Source organism: Corvus brachyrhynchos, unplaced genomic scaffold (genome assembly GCF_000691975.1).
Source record: "Corvus brachyrhynchos isolate BGI_N302 unplaced genomic scaffold, ASM69197v1 scaffold239, whole genome shotgun sequence".
Classification (NCBI taxonomy): domain Eukaryota; kingdom Metazoa; phylum Chordata; class Aves; order Passeriformes; family Corvidae; genus Corvus; species Corvus brachyrhynchos.
The window spans coordinates 6,979,548-6,992,144 of record NW_008246057.1 but is presented as its reverse complement, the minus strand read 5'-3'; positions in this window follow the sequence as shown (position 1 = coordinate 6,992,144).

Sequence of the window (12,597 nt, the reverse complement as noted above, 5' to 3'; positions counted from 1 at the left end):
AACGCAGGAGCCTGCAGGCAGCTCCCACTCAGTATGGGCAACAATAACTGCATGATCTTGCCTTTATGTAAAAGTGTCACCACAAACTCTCACATGATCATCTTTTCTGTTTCACAGTAGAAACTATGTTTTCTTTTAAGAAAATCTTGTAAGAGCTCAAAAGACCAAGATGAGGTAACTTTTTCATGGATGAGATCTGCACAGCGCTAAACCTTGATTAAAGGCCTGTTCAATATCCCAGAATTTAGGTTTTCCAGCATCTGAAGAGATTAATACTATATCATCCTCTCTTTCTTTATAACTTTAACTATAGCTGATAACTATAGCTGATAACTGTGACTATAATATATGATAACTATATTAATCATTAGTGTTAACAAAATTAAGAAATGGCATTATAAACTATACTTTTTGGAATACAAGTTCCTTTCTTGCATGAATCATAATGGACCAGGATCTCCCGGTCAGAGTAAGTCCTCATAGATGAAAACATGCACTAGGAAATTAAAGATACATTTTAGACATATCTAGAGAGAGCAACATCTTGGATTTTGGAGAGCTGAATAAAAAACTTAAGTGATTTTTTTCTGAATCTGTGATAAATATACTTGGATGACCTTCTGTTTGATGGAAGAAATAAATTGAGCAGTCAATTTTAACTGGCCTGCAGGCAAACTGCAACTCACCAAAATGGGAAACATAAAAATGCAGATCCCATGAAAAAATAAGCCAATTTACTCAATCATGTAAGAATACAAGGATTGAAAATATAGATAATCATGGAAAAAGGGATTTTTTATTGCATTAAAAAATGAATAGGTAGAAGTAAATGATGTATGATGTGGGGATGTACTGCTAGAGTATGGACAACAAAGAGAGGAAAGCAGGAACTCTGTGAAACATTGTGATTGTTCTTTTCTGAATTTTTATTTCAAATTCAAAATTATTATGTAAATAGCATTTCATTTCATACCTTTTAATTTCATTGGCATTCAGAAAATCATAGATGTACTTCAAAGGAGTAAAATGTATACATCAACAAACATTAGTTCTCACTCAAAATATGATTAAGTTAATTAAAACTAAGTAGATCCTGAAACCAAGAACTTAGCAAGATTTGCAGAACAGTTTGGATATATAATGGGTATGAAGAGAGTCCTCAGGTCTTTAAAACAGGAAATTAGAGCAATGGCATAGGAGAAGGGAAAGTTTTTTCAAAGAAAAGAAAATTATTACCTTGCATAATAATTTAAACCAAATTGTTGAGATTCTTACTGATAGTTCTCAAGATGATTGGCCAGGAAAGATCCCTAGGCAATAAATTATGGAAGATAATGTTAATTTCAGCACAGAGTAAGTGACAACTACAGTATTATTATCTGTGATCAAACTACATGTCACAAAAGTTTAAATTGGCAGCATAAAACTGGAAAGAGAATTAGAGCAATCACAATTAAATATATGTCAATCGCAGAATATTTCAATATGTGTTTTGTGGGCAAATGCATATATCCAGCATATAATCCCAAAATGGATGCCCACTATGGTAATGAAAACTGTCATCAGAAACATAGAAGATCACAGGCTAGATGAGAATTGGATTCCAACAAGCCAAAAGGAATTCACTTTTGGGAAAGAAATTGAGGCAGAGGGTGATTCTGACAGATAAAGAGCAATGCTGATGAAGGACTTGGAGCACCTTGAACCAACATTTAATCAGGATCATATTTTTTCTCCTTTCTATTCTGTAACTTCAAGAAATTCACTCAGCCTATTCTGGCTTGGAGAAGAAATCTTCAGTGCAGGCACACATTTCTTGTAGTTAACTCCAATTTGGTGTAAGTTTCTTCTTCTATTCGCAGCATACATATATTGCTGTAATACACCAGAGACATAACTGAATAAATAGCTTGAAATGAGGCTAAGAAGCTTTCAGCTGTCTAAACATAGACATCTAGTGCTCTTTTAGATTCTGTTGAATATCTTGCCAGTGCTGCAGTTACAGCTTTGGACAGCACAGGTCTTCCATGAAGACTGTTTTGCATCTGCCAGCAGACATCACATGATAGCCTAGACTGTTTTGAAATGTCACATCTATGTCCAGACAAGTCAAGTCCTTCCTGTCTGATTTGCATGCCTAGAAAATTCCTGAGTGGACAAAACAGTTGTGAGAATCAGACTTTTTTTTTTTTTTTAAATGATTTATAAAGAACATGAGTATTTTGATTTTGTTTTAATCAATCATTTTGTTGAGAACTGCTGAAATCACTAATATAAGCATGAAATAACAAAAAATTGATGAGGTGGTGTAACTTGTTCCATTCTTGGTTTTGTAATGATGCTGAACCTGCAGCATCTTCAAACAATCTGCTTTCCCACTTACTATTAAAATTGAAAAAATATTCCGTGTTCAGCAGAGATTATTGAGACACTAAATGCAAAGTCAAATCAACTGTGGAAAGAATTCGTACATATATAATGGGGTTAAAATCCTCAGGTGCTGTGGCCTAAAAAATTTATTTTATTTCTTGATGATAGAAAACAGTCCCTATAAAACCCTTGTGCTTGTCAGAGAGAAAGCAAAGTAGAGAAACTGCTTAAGTGACAGGAAAACAAAGAAAGTGAAAAGCCAAGTGCAGGAGTGATGGAAAGGTGAGGTCACATAATATTACTCTGTTTTTTTCTCAGAGGACACTAGCTAGTTTTTGCATAGCAAGGGAAGGATACTGGATGAGGGGAACGAGGATGATTTGAAGTAGAGAAAGTATTGAAATAAAAGCTAGGGCTAAAACCACAGGAATTCAAGGGAGGAAATTAAGTGGGTCATGCACATTCTAGCATATATTTCTGAGGGGTAGAGACAGAAGGTTTAGTGATGTGGCCAAGTTGGTGAATATTGAAGTAAGAGAATGGGACAAAGAACAAAAGATATGAAGAATAAAAGCCAGGAGAGTCGGTCATCTGTAATAGATGGTAGAACTTTTTCATGTGTTTGCTGATAGTTTGCTTGATATAACTAATCCACTCTGATGGGAGTGGGAGGTCACTTCTTTCCCAGAAAATGAATGTGAGGGTCAACTCTGGGAAAGTTCAGAAGCAACCAGGAGGAGGGGCAAGCAAGGATGGACAATGCTGCATAGGTGAAGAGACTGAAGCGTTTTGGGTATATTGGTGTATTATTTTTCGAAAGACAGACAAAAAGAACAGAGCTGTAAGGCCCTAGACAAGTTGAAGTTCCATCATACCACATCATACAAAGAAAGAGAAAAGACTTCAAGAACAATGATGAAAAGACTGAGCAGACACATAATTAATGCATATAGATTAGAAGTCCACTGAGAGTGCTGACAGACCAGCATTTGATTTTGAAGGAAGATGAAGGAAAAAGCAGTGCCAGCTTGGCGCTGCAGTGGTTTTACACTGATTAAGTACTTAGTGAAGGGTTAAGTACTTAAAGCTCCCTAAGAACTTCACTCTGGGCTAAGTGCACTCAGCATGTGGTTCCATGAGTGTTAAAGAGCAAAAAACCCCAGTTATTGAGGCTATAGCAGGGTGCACTCTGCAAACTTGTTAATATACTGCACAAAGCATGATTTTTTTAAATGAATTGCAAAAATAAGTAGGTTTGTTTATTTATTAAATTTTTTTCTTGTATCTTTCTGCATTTATAATCTGAAATTTGGCAGTGAAATAGAGTATCATTATTTATCAATGAAGATATGAAGATTAAAATTGAAAATTTGTGACCAGGAGATATTTTGTTTCCTGAACTCTTCTGAGTAGCCGAAAGTACAGCTACAGGAAGCATTTTTGCATCATCATGTTTGAATCCTTTATGTATTATCATAGATATGTCAAAACTCCAGATATTTATTAAAATAGTCTCTATTTTAGTTTGCCTGCTCCATGAAGAGTTTTTCATTGCCACGTGTCCATTGAATACGTCTATTTCATTGCAGCCATGCTCCCACACTGGAATACGTAAAATTGCTTTGATAAAAAATGCCCATTTTATTATTTAATATTAAAGCCCAATGTCATATTTGTTTCACATTCATCAATGCTCTTTAAATGCAATAACCTTGCCATAATACCCCTTGTGGTTTGATTACCACTCATTGGCAGAACTTAGTAATTAGCCTTGAGGTGAAATCTCTCAATTTGACTTATTAATCAGATTTGGAAAAAAAAAAATCAGATGATCATGATCAGAAAAAAAAAAAAAAAAATGTTGCTACTGCAATGCAGTTATAGATACTTTTATAATTTGGTTGGTATGTAAAGCTGTATTGGGTTTACATGGCGAGGGGTTTTTTGGGGTGGGTCGCAGGAGTGACCTCTGGGAGAAGAAGTCATGGGCTGCCTCCATGACAGACACTGTCAAATGGACCTGCTGCTGCACAAATCTGAGCCCATCAGCCAAGCTGGTGGTGCCTTGGAAAAAACATATTTTAAAAAGAGTAAAAACCACAGCACAGTCCAATCATAGTCCTGAAAAAGACTTAGAAAAATGTAAGATAAACATCCCTACAGACAACAAGGTCAGTGAAGAAGGAGGGGAAGGAGGTGGTCCAGGTGCTGGAGCAGCGATTCCCCTACAGCCAATGGACAAGACACTGGTGAGAAGCTGATCACCCCCACCCCGTGGAGGACCAAGGTGGAGAAGATATCCCCACTGCAGCCTGTGGAGGACCCCCCACAGGAGCAGGTGGACACTCCCTGAAGGAAGCTGCAGCCCTTGCTTGGACAGACCACACAGGACCATATTTTCTGGCAGAAACTCTGGTTCATGAAGAGAAGCTGACAAAGGAGCAGGTTTTCTGCTGGGAACGGCAGTGTGTGAGGGACCATGATGGAGAGATCTGTTCCTAAAGGAATGAACACAGAAAGGACCCATGCTGGAGTAGTTTGAAAATAACTGCAGCCCATGGGAATGACCACATCGGAGTAGTTTGTGAAGGACTAAGTCTTGTGTGAGGGAATCTATGCTGGATCAGGGGAAAGTGTGAGAAGGGAATGGCAGAGTTATGAAGGAAATGTTATGATTGACTGCAGTCTCCATTCACTATACTCCTGCACTGCTCAGGGGAAAGAGGAAAAGGAGTCAAGAGTGAAGCTGAGCCAACGAATGAGGGAGGGTTAGAAATCATATGTTTTTAGTTCTGTCTTTGTTTCTCATAATCTTTCTCTATTTTTAGTGAGATATATATTAAATTAATTTCCCCAAGTCAGCCTGTTTTGCCTGTGGTAATTGGTAAAGAAACTCCTTGTCTTTATCTCAATCTAAAAGCTTTTAAATCTTATTTTCTCCCCCTGTCCTGTGTAGGAGGAAAGTGAGAGAGTGCCTTGGTTGGCATCTGGGAGCCACCCGAGGGTAGCCCACTGCACTGGCTCTTTATGCTTTAATGAAAAAAATAAAAAAGCAACCAAATAGACAACTGATTATTGACAACATAATCAGAGTAATTGCTTCATGCCAAATCAATCAGAAAAATGCTAATTACATAATCTTTGGTAGTCTTGTATTATTTTTTTAATAATTAGAATGAAATACAAATCAAACATTGATCCTAACAGTAGCCAAAAAAACATACCTGCCTTTTTATTGACTGACAAGACAGTGTTCTTGTGAATGTTTCGTTCACTTCATTAAGGCTGCTTATAAATTATTTCAGATGCCCGGAGTCTCAATGATGCAATAGAAACAGTATTTAATTAACATATATATGGTAATTTTATTTTAGAGACACATAGGGTAATTTTTTTGTTATTCTGAATGTCCTACCAATAATGTGAATCATATAGACACATTTTTTAATTATTATTTTATTATTTTCTATTATGTTCAATGTGCAAGAGCACAGACATTTACCAGAAACACTAAGGTGTAGTTAGCGTAATGTTTAAAAGATAACATGAAACAATTAATTCTACACACACAGAGTATAAGTTCATAGGTAGAGTCATATCAATGTAAATAATTATTTGAGTAGATTCTTGAACCAGAAAATAAAATGCTTATAAAAGAGTTTATCGTAAATTCTTCCTCTTGCATGAGCCCAGGAACCTTCACAAAAAGGAGATAAGTGCAGTTATGTAGAGTGTGGTAATTAATCTGGACTAACATCAAGTCAGTTTGGGGTTTGGGTTAGCGAAAACTGGTTGACAGATGTCTTTCCCAAATCATTCTTAATCAAGCTTCCAGGGAGGTCTTGCAGCATACAGGTGTTGACTCCAAAACACATTTAGAGAGAAGAGGATTAAAACCTGAAGCTCCCAGCATTTCAGGAAATATTGTACACAGCAGGTACACAATTATATGGAATATAGGTGACTTTATACTCTGCAATCTAAAGCAAGCCAGGTTTGATCAGAACATGACAAGAACTTGGAGCCCCAGGCAGAGTGAAATCTGTTATATGAATCTCAAAACAGAATCACAAATTCACTTGAATGATCTAGGAACAAATTCAGGGGGTCCCTCACACTACAAGTGCATATAGTATAAATTGCATTACTCACCTTTTAATGTTCTACTTAATAAGATGTCAAGACAATGAAAAAGAGTCAGAATTAATTTCTAACATTAGATTTTCTTTTTCACCATTAATAAAGCACTGATCATATTTACTTCAGTTTTCTAGAATCTCATGTTAGAAGTCAGATATAAATCACTTTCTCACTTCACTGTGAGAAAAATTCTGGCAGAAAGACTTAAATCTTGTAAAGTTTTCTGTGATCTCAAAAATATTTATTTGTCTTGCTTCCATCATACTACTTTTTTTATGAAATTCATCTGGTGATTTGGTGTGAGTACCTTATAGTTATTAGCATTTATTATTTCAATTATCCTAAATTTCTTTTATTTTTCAGCCCAGTCTTCTAGTTCCTCCATCTTACTAATTCTCCTATTTAAACTCTCTTCAATATGTCCATATCTTTCCAGAAGTTTAGGTATGTCTGTTTACAGAAAATTCAGAATTAACATCTTATTCATTACAATTCATTGTCATGTCTCACCTTCAAGCCCCATTGGAATACCATCTTTATTTTTTCCATCACCTTAATCTCACGCTTGTCTTAGCACTGCTAGCTCCCTTGTTTCCCCCCTCTTCTAAAACCAGAATTTACAAATCCCTTTTCCAGATGTTTATAGTTTTGCCTTATTCCACACACGTAATAAATTTTATACTTTAACTATTGTTTTCATAACCTTAGTGTTTATTCCTTCCTCCAGATCAGTAAGAAAGCTGTGATATTACTCTGATAAAATAATAGACTTTCTAGACAAAAGAAATATAGTAGATCCACTTTATCAAGGATTCAGTGAAGTGGTTGATACGGTTCATTCAGGTGACACAGTTCAAGAGCAGACAATGGAGTTTAATAAAAAGAATAATAGAACAGGTAAAGAAACAGCTAAACAAAAAACAAGTATTTCTTAAGGGAGATCTCTGATGTCTGCTCTTGGGACCAATTTTATTTAATATTTTCTTTAACAGTCTTGGAAGAAAATACAGAAAAGCTATACTGAGATTTTTGAAGGTACTTGAATGAGTCCAGAAAAGGGCAACAAAGATGGTGAAAGGGCTGTTGAAAGGCTGGAAAGGGATTAGTCTCCTAAGAGGAGCACCAAGGACTTTAGAAGAGGAGACTGAGGGGTGAACTCATGGTTCTCTGCAGGTTTCTGAGAAGGGGAAATGGAGAAGCAGGTTCTGATCTCTTCTTCCTGGTATCTGGTGATAGGACAGGTGGGAATGTACAAAGCTGAATCAGGAGAGGTTAAGCTGGATATTAGGAAGCATTCCTTTACTGAGAGGAACTGAGAATTTCTTTACACTAGAACAGGCTACCTAGAGAAGTGGTTGATGCCCCAAGCTTGTCAGTGTTTAAGAGTCATTAAGGACATATTTTAACTTTTGGTCAGTCCTGAAGTGGTCAGACAGTTGGACTAGATTATCATTGCAGGTCCCTTCCAACAGAACTATTCTATTCTATTCTATTCTATTCTATTCTATTCTATTCTAGAGACAGAGAGATCCATGAGCCACCACTGTGATGCTACTGGCTGAAGAACTAGTATGGCTGTGGATAGTAGGAATCTGCAAGCATTTTTGCAAATATACTTTTGAAGTTTTTGGAAGCAGTCATATGTTATATACTTTATATATGCTATATACTTTTTATATATGCTATATACTTTAAACTAACCAATGTTGACACTTCTCATCCGTGAATCATCAGGGAATTCTCTGTAGTTGGTAGAAAATAATACACATTCCCTGACTATACTTTATCTCACTTAATGCGTGCCGATTCAATTTAATATTGAAAAAAAAAAAATAGCATGCAGGTTTTATTTACTGAGAAATACTCAATTAAAACAAAATCAGATATAAACAGGTTCATTGCGGAAGGTTCATTAAAATAGATGCTTTTTAAAATTCTTTAAAATGGAAGAATTTTAAAGGACTATATTTTATCTCTATGTGTAGATACTTTGACATTTCTAAAGAATCTGAAGATACTCTGCATTTGGCAGTTCTTCGGAATAGTAGTGTTACTGTATAATATTGGAACTGAAGACTGTTCATTAGCTTATATGTGAAAAGTAGTAACTCAGCAAGCTCCTGGGAGGTCCTAAAACACATAACCATATTGTGGGTATATACATACGCCTGATGGATGCTTGTAAAGACGGATCCAGGCTCTTTTCAGTGGTGTTCAGTGACAGTAGCAGAGACAATAAGTACACCCAAGTACAGGACCAAGGACAGGATGGTCCACTTGAACATCAGGAAAGCCTTTTTCACTGTATGAACAGGATTCCTAGGAAGGTTGAGTAGTCTCCATCCCTGGATTTACTCAGACGTCATCTGGACATGGTCCTGAGCAAGTTGTTCTGGGTGATTCTGCTTGTGGAGTTGAATGGGGTCTTTCCAACCTCAACCATTCAGTGATTCTGGGTTTCTTAAGTGTAGTGGTTTGGTCCAAAATACTCATTACTGTTTACCTTCTGTGAGATAAGAATTAAGAGAAAAGCAAAGCAGGCACAAAACTTGAAAGAATATAAAGAAGTTTATTAACAGACTTAAAAGAAGGAAAAAAAAAAAAAAACATACAATACCTTCAGAACACTTCTTCTCCCCCAAAAAGATAAAAAAAAGAAAAAAAAAAAAAAAATCATACAATACCTTCAGAACACTTCTTCTCCCCCCACCTTTCCCCCTTCTCCCACTGTAAAAAACAACCCTTAAGATGTTCAGTCTGTTTACCACTTCCATAATAACCTTGTTCAGTTCATTTAGGAAGAGGAGTCTCTCTTGCTCATACTATGGAGACATTATCACAACAAGACAGCTGCCCAGGTTGGTTCTCTGCTCACATCATGTGAGAGTCCCTTCCCCTGACTTGCAGCTTTTCTCACAACTGCTTTCGAGGGTCCAATCTTGAGCTACTGGGGTACCATTTTAAGGTTGAGCCATTCAGAAACAAAGGTTCTCTTCACCCATCTCTGGGAGCATTTTCATCTCTAAGAACAGAGGCCCTCCTCCTTTCCTGAGAGACAAGGGTCCTCATCATCTTCATCTCTAGGACTATCTCTGGGAGCATCTCTGAAAACAGAGGTTTTTCTCCTTCCGATCAGAGCAAGAGTCCTCATCGCTTCCATCTCTCCCTGTTCAAACTTCTCATCAAATTACAGCTGCTTCAGCATTTGCTTATTTCAGCACAGGTAATTTTGCTCACAAGTACAGTTTGAACGCTCCACCCCCCATGCTTTCATGAAATTACAACGGGTACTCTGATATACCATAGTCCATCACCACCATAGCTTTACAACAGAATTTCAGCTTTAAGAATCTCCTCTTTCTCCTCCCTCAGGGTTTCATCTCTTCTTTCTTTACTTAATGTCTGCAGGCTCCATCTGTTCTGGAGGGAACTTAGAGCACTAAAAGGGTTAATCTCACCCAGGCTTTGCAGCTGGAATTTCACTTATTGCTGTTGGTCACATGATCTTTGTCAGGCAGCGGGGCAGCTTCAGCTGAATCTTCAGCCACACTGGAGAGGGGGAAGCCGGGGTGCACCGTCTGCACGTAGCAGAGCGGGCGGCCACAGGTGGAACAGGGACCATCAGCTCCAGGATGGCTGTGTCCCAGCCCGGGCCTGGCCGGAGCAGGTCCCAGCAGGGCCTGGCAGGTCCCACTGGGCCCCACACAGGCCCAGCCCAGTTACCTGTCCCCTGGCCGGAAGCAAGACAGAGGGCTTCCCAGGGTTTGTCCATTCTTAAATGTGGACCACAGAGGCAGTCAAAATTCTGAGTGGCTTAAAAAATTGTCAATATTCAAACTAGCCAGTTGATAGGTTCTGTCAGGTCATAGAGGAGCTGCAAGCACCTCTTTGCAAGAACATCACTTCCGGGACTATGCTTGCTAACCCATGACATTCTGTTTGGTCTAAGACTGTCAAGACACATAATGGATAAATAGACAGTGGGGTGGGTGGGAAATTAGCTGACAGGCTGCACTGAGAATGTGGTTGTCGCTGGTTTTAATGCTGCAATGGTGCTTCCCAGTGATTAACACAGGGCCCCATCCTGTTCAACATCTTCAACAACAATCTGGATGATGTGATTGAAAACCCCACTGCCTCATTTGCTGATGACACCAGGCTGAGCAATGTGTTCAAAATGTCACATGTATTGAGCCATCTTACAAAGAGACCTGTACAGGCTGGAAGAGTGGGCTAGCAAGAACAGTATGAAGTTTAATAAAGATGAGTGTAGAGTCCTGCACCTGGGATTGAGCAATCAAAAAGTCCAGAATAGGCTGGGATCTGTTGTGGTTGGAAATAGCCTTGCTGAAAGGAATGTGGGGTTCATGGCAGAAAACAACAAAAGTCAGTAGGATGTCACAGTAGTAATAAAGGCCAGTCAGATCCTGAGCTGGACCTTCAGTAGCATTACTAACAGAAGTAGAGATGTGATCATCCCATTCTATTCAGTGTTTGTCAGGTCTAACCCCAAATGTTTCGTCCAGTTCTGGTCCCCACAATTCCAAAAAGATGCAGACAGAATGGAGCAGGTCCAAGGTAGGTCAAAGGGCTGAATAACCTGTCCTATGAGGAATGACTGAAGGAGTTAGCTCTTTTCTCCCGGAGAAGACCTCAACGGACCTCTTCACAGTATTCAAATACTTAAAGGGTTCCTACAAAGAGAATAGAAGCTCTCTCTTTATGAGGAGCCACATGGAGAAGGATACAAGTTCCAGCAGGAGAGGTTTTATCTTGATATTAGAAAGAAATTTTACACAGTGAGAGCAATAATTCACTAGAACAACCTCCCCAGAGATGTGGTGGAATCCCCATCACTGGAGGTTTTTAAAATGCAATTGGACATGGTGCTGATAATCTCACCTGGGTTTCCTCTACCATGAAAAGTGGGAACAGATGATCTTTTGAGTTCCCATCCTACCTGGGCTATGCTAGTACTCTATGATTCCTAATCTTTTATTCATGAATAGTCATTGAATCTTATTCATACTGCATACTTATACATCAGTTTTCTTGTGTAGAGAGTAAGTATAGAGTCATTGAAATAAATGGAAATACTCAATCGATTCTGCAAGCTTTAAGGGTTCTATGCTGTAAATCAGACATTTAGGGTTTTTTCTGTTTGATATATATTCACGCCTAAAATTGAGATGTCTAGATTAATCGAGTCTTTAAGAACTCAGTGCAACAAAGGCAATATCTCCAGTGTTTGATTCATCAGACTACCTGTAGAGAGCTTTCATAGAGTAAGAAGGTATGTTCTCTTTGAGGTATCTATTCTCGTTTCTTAATTTGAATTGCTCAGAGTAGGCCTACATGTTGAACAAATTAGGACATAACATTTAGAAAACAAAACAGTTGTTAAATATGCACCCTGGCTTGGATCACTTTGAAGAATTATGACTGACTTTTCTGACGACAATGGACAATACTGCAAAATAGGCTTTATAATGGAAAGCCTTGGACACTGAAGGATGCAAGAATGAAGTACATTATCACATGAGTTTAAAGAATTATTTACATTGACTGCATATTTTCTTTTTGTAACTACAATATCTAAATTTTACTTTATACAGTCTCCTGCTTGGTCTCTTTGCCTCTCTGTACCTTGCTTTCCTAGCTTTTTCATTTACAGTGTCCCAGCCTGACTCCGGCAGTTATTTAGAGTCAGCAAAAATCAATTTCTCAATTTACTTACATCTACCGCACAAGTTGTCTCCTGTCATCCAAGTGTTTAAACCAGGAAGTCTGCTCACCGAACAGAAATATTTTTAACTTTCTGTCTAATTCAGTCTGAACAGTATCTCCATTAAAATGACAAATTAATACATACTCAGTTTGGAGGCTGTATCAGCTTCATTGTTTCTGGTTTAGCCTACCAGCTGCTTTATGCTGTTAACTTTTTATACAGTCACAAAATTATGTATTTAATTAATCAACTTATTTATTTATGTATAACTCTTGTTCATTTGCATGAGATATTTCATATTATTTAATCATCTTTGGCATCTTCTTATCCAAGAATTGGAGAATGGCCTGAGTTGGAAG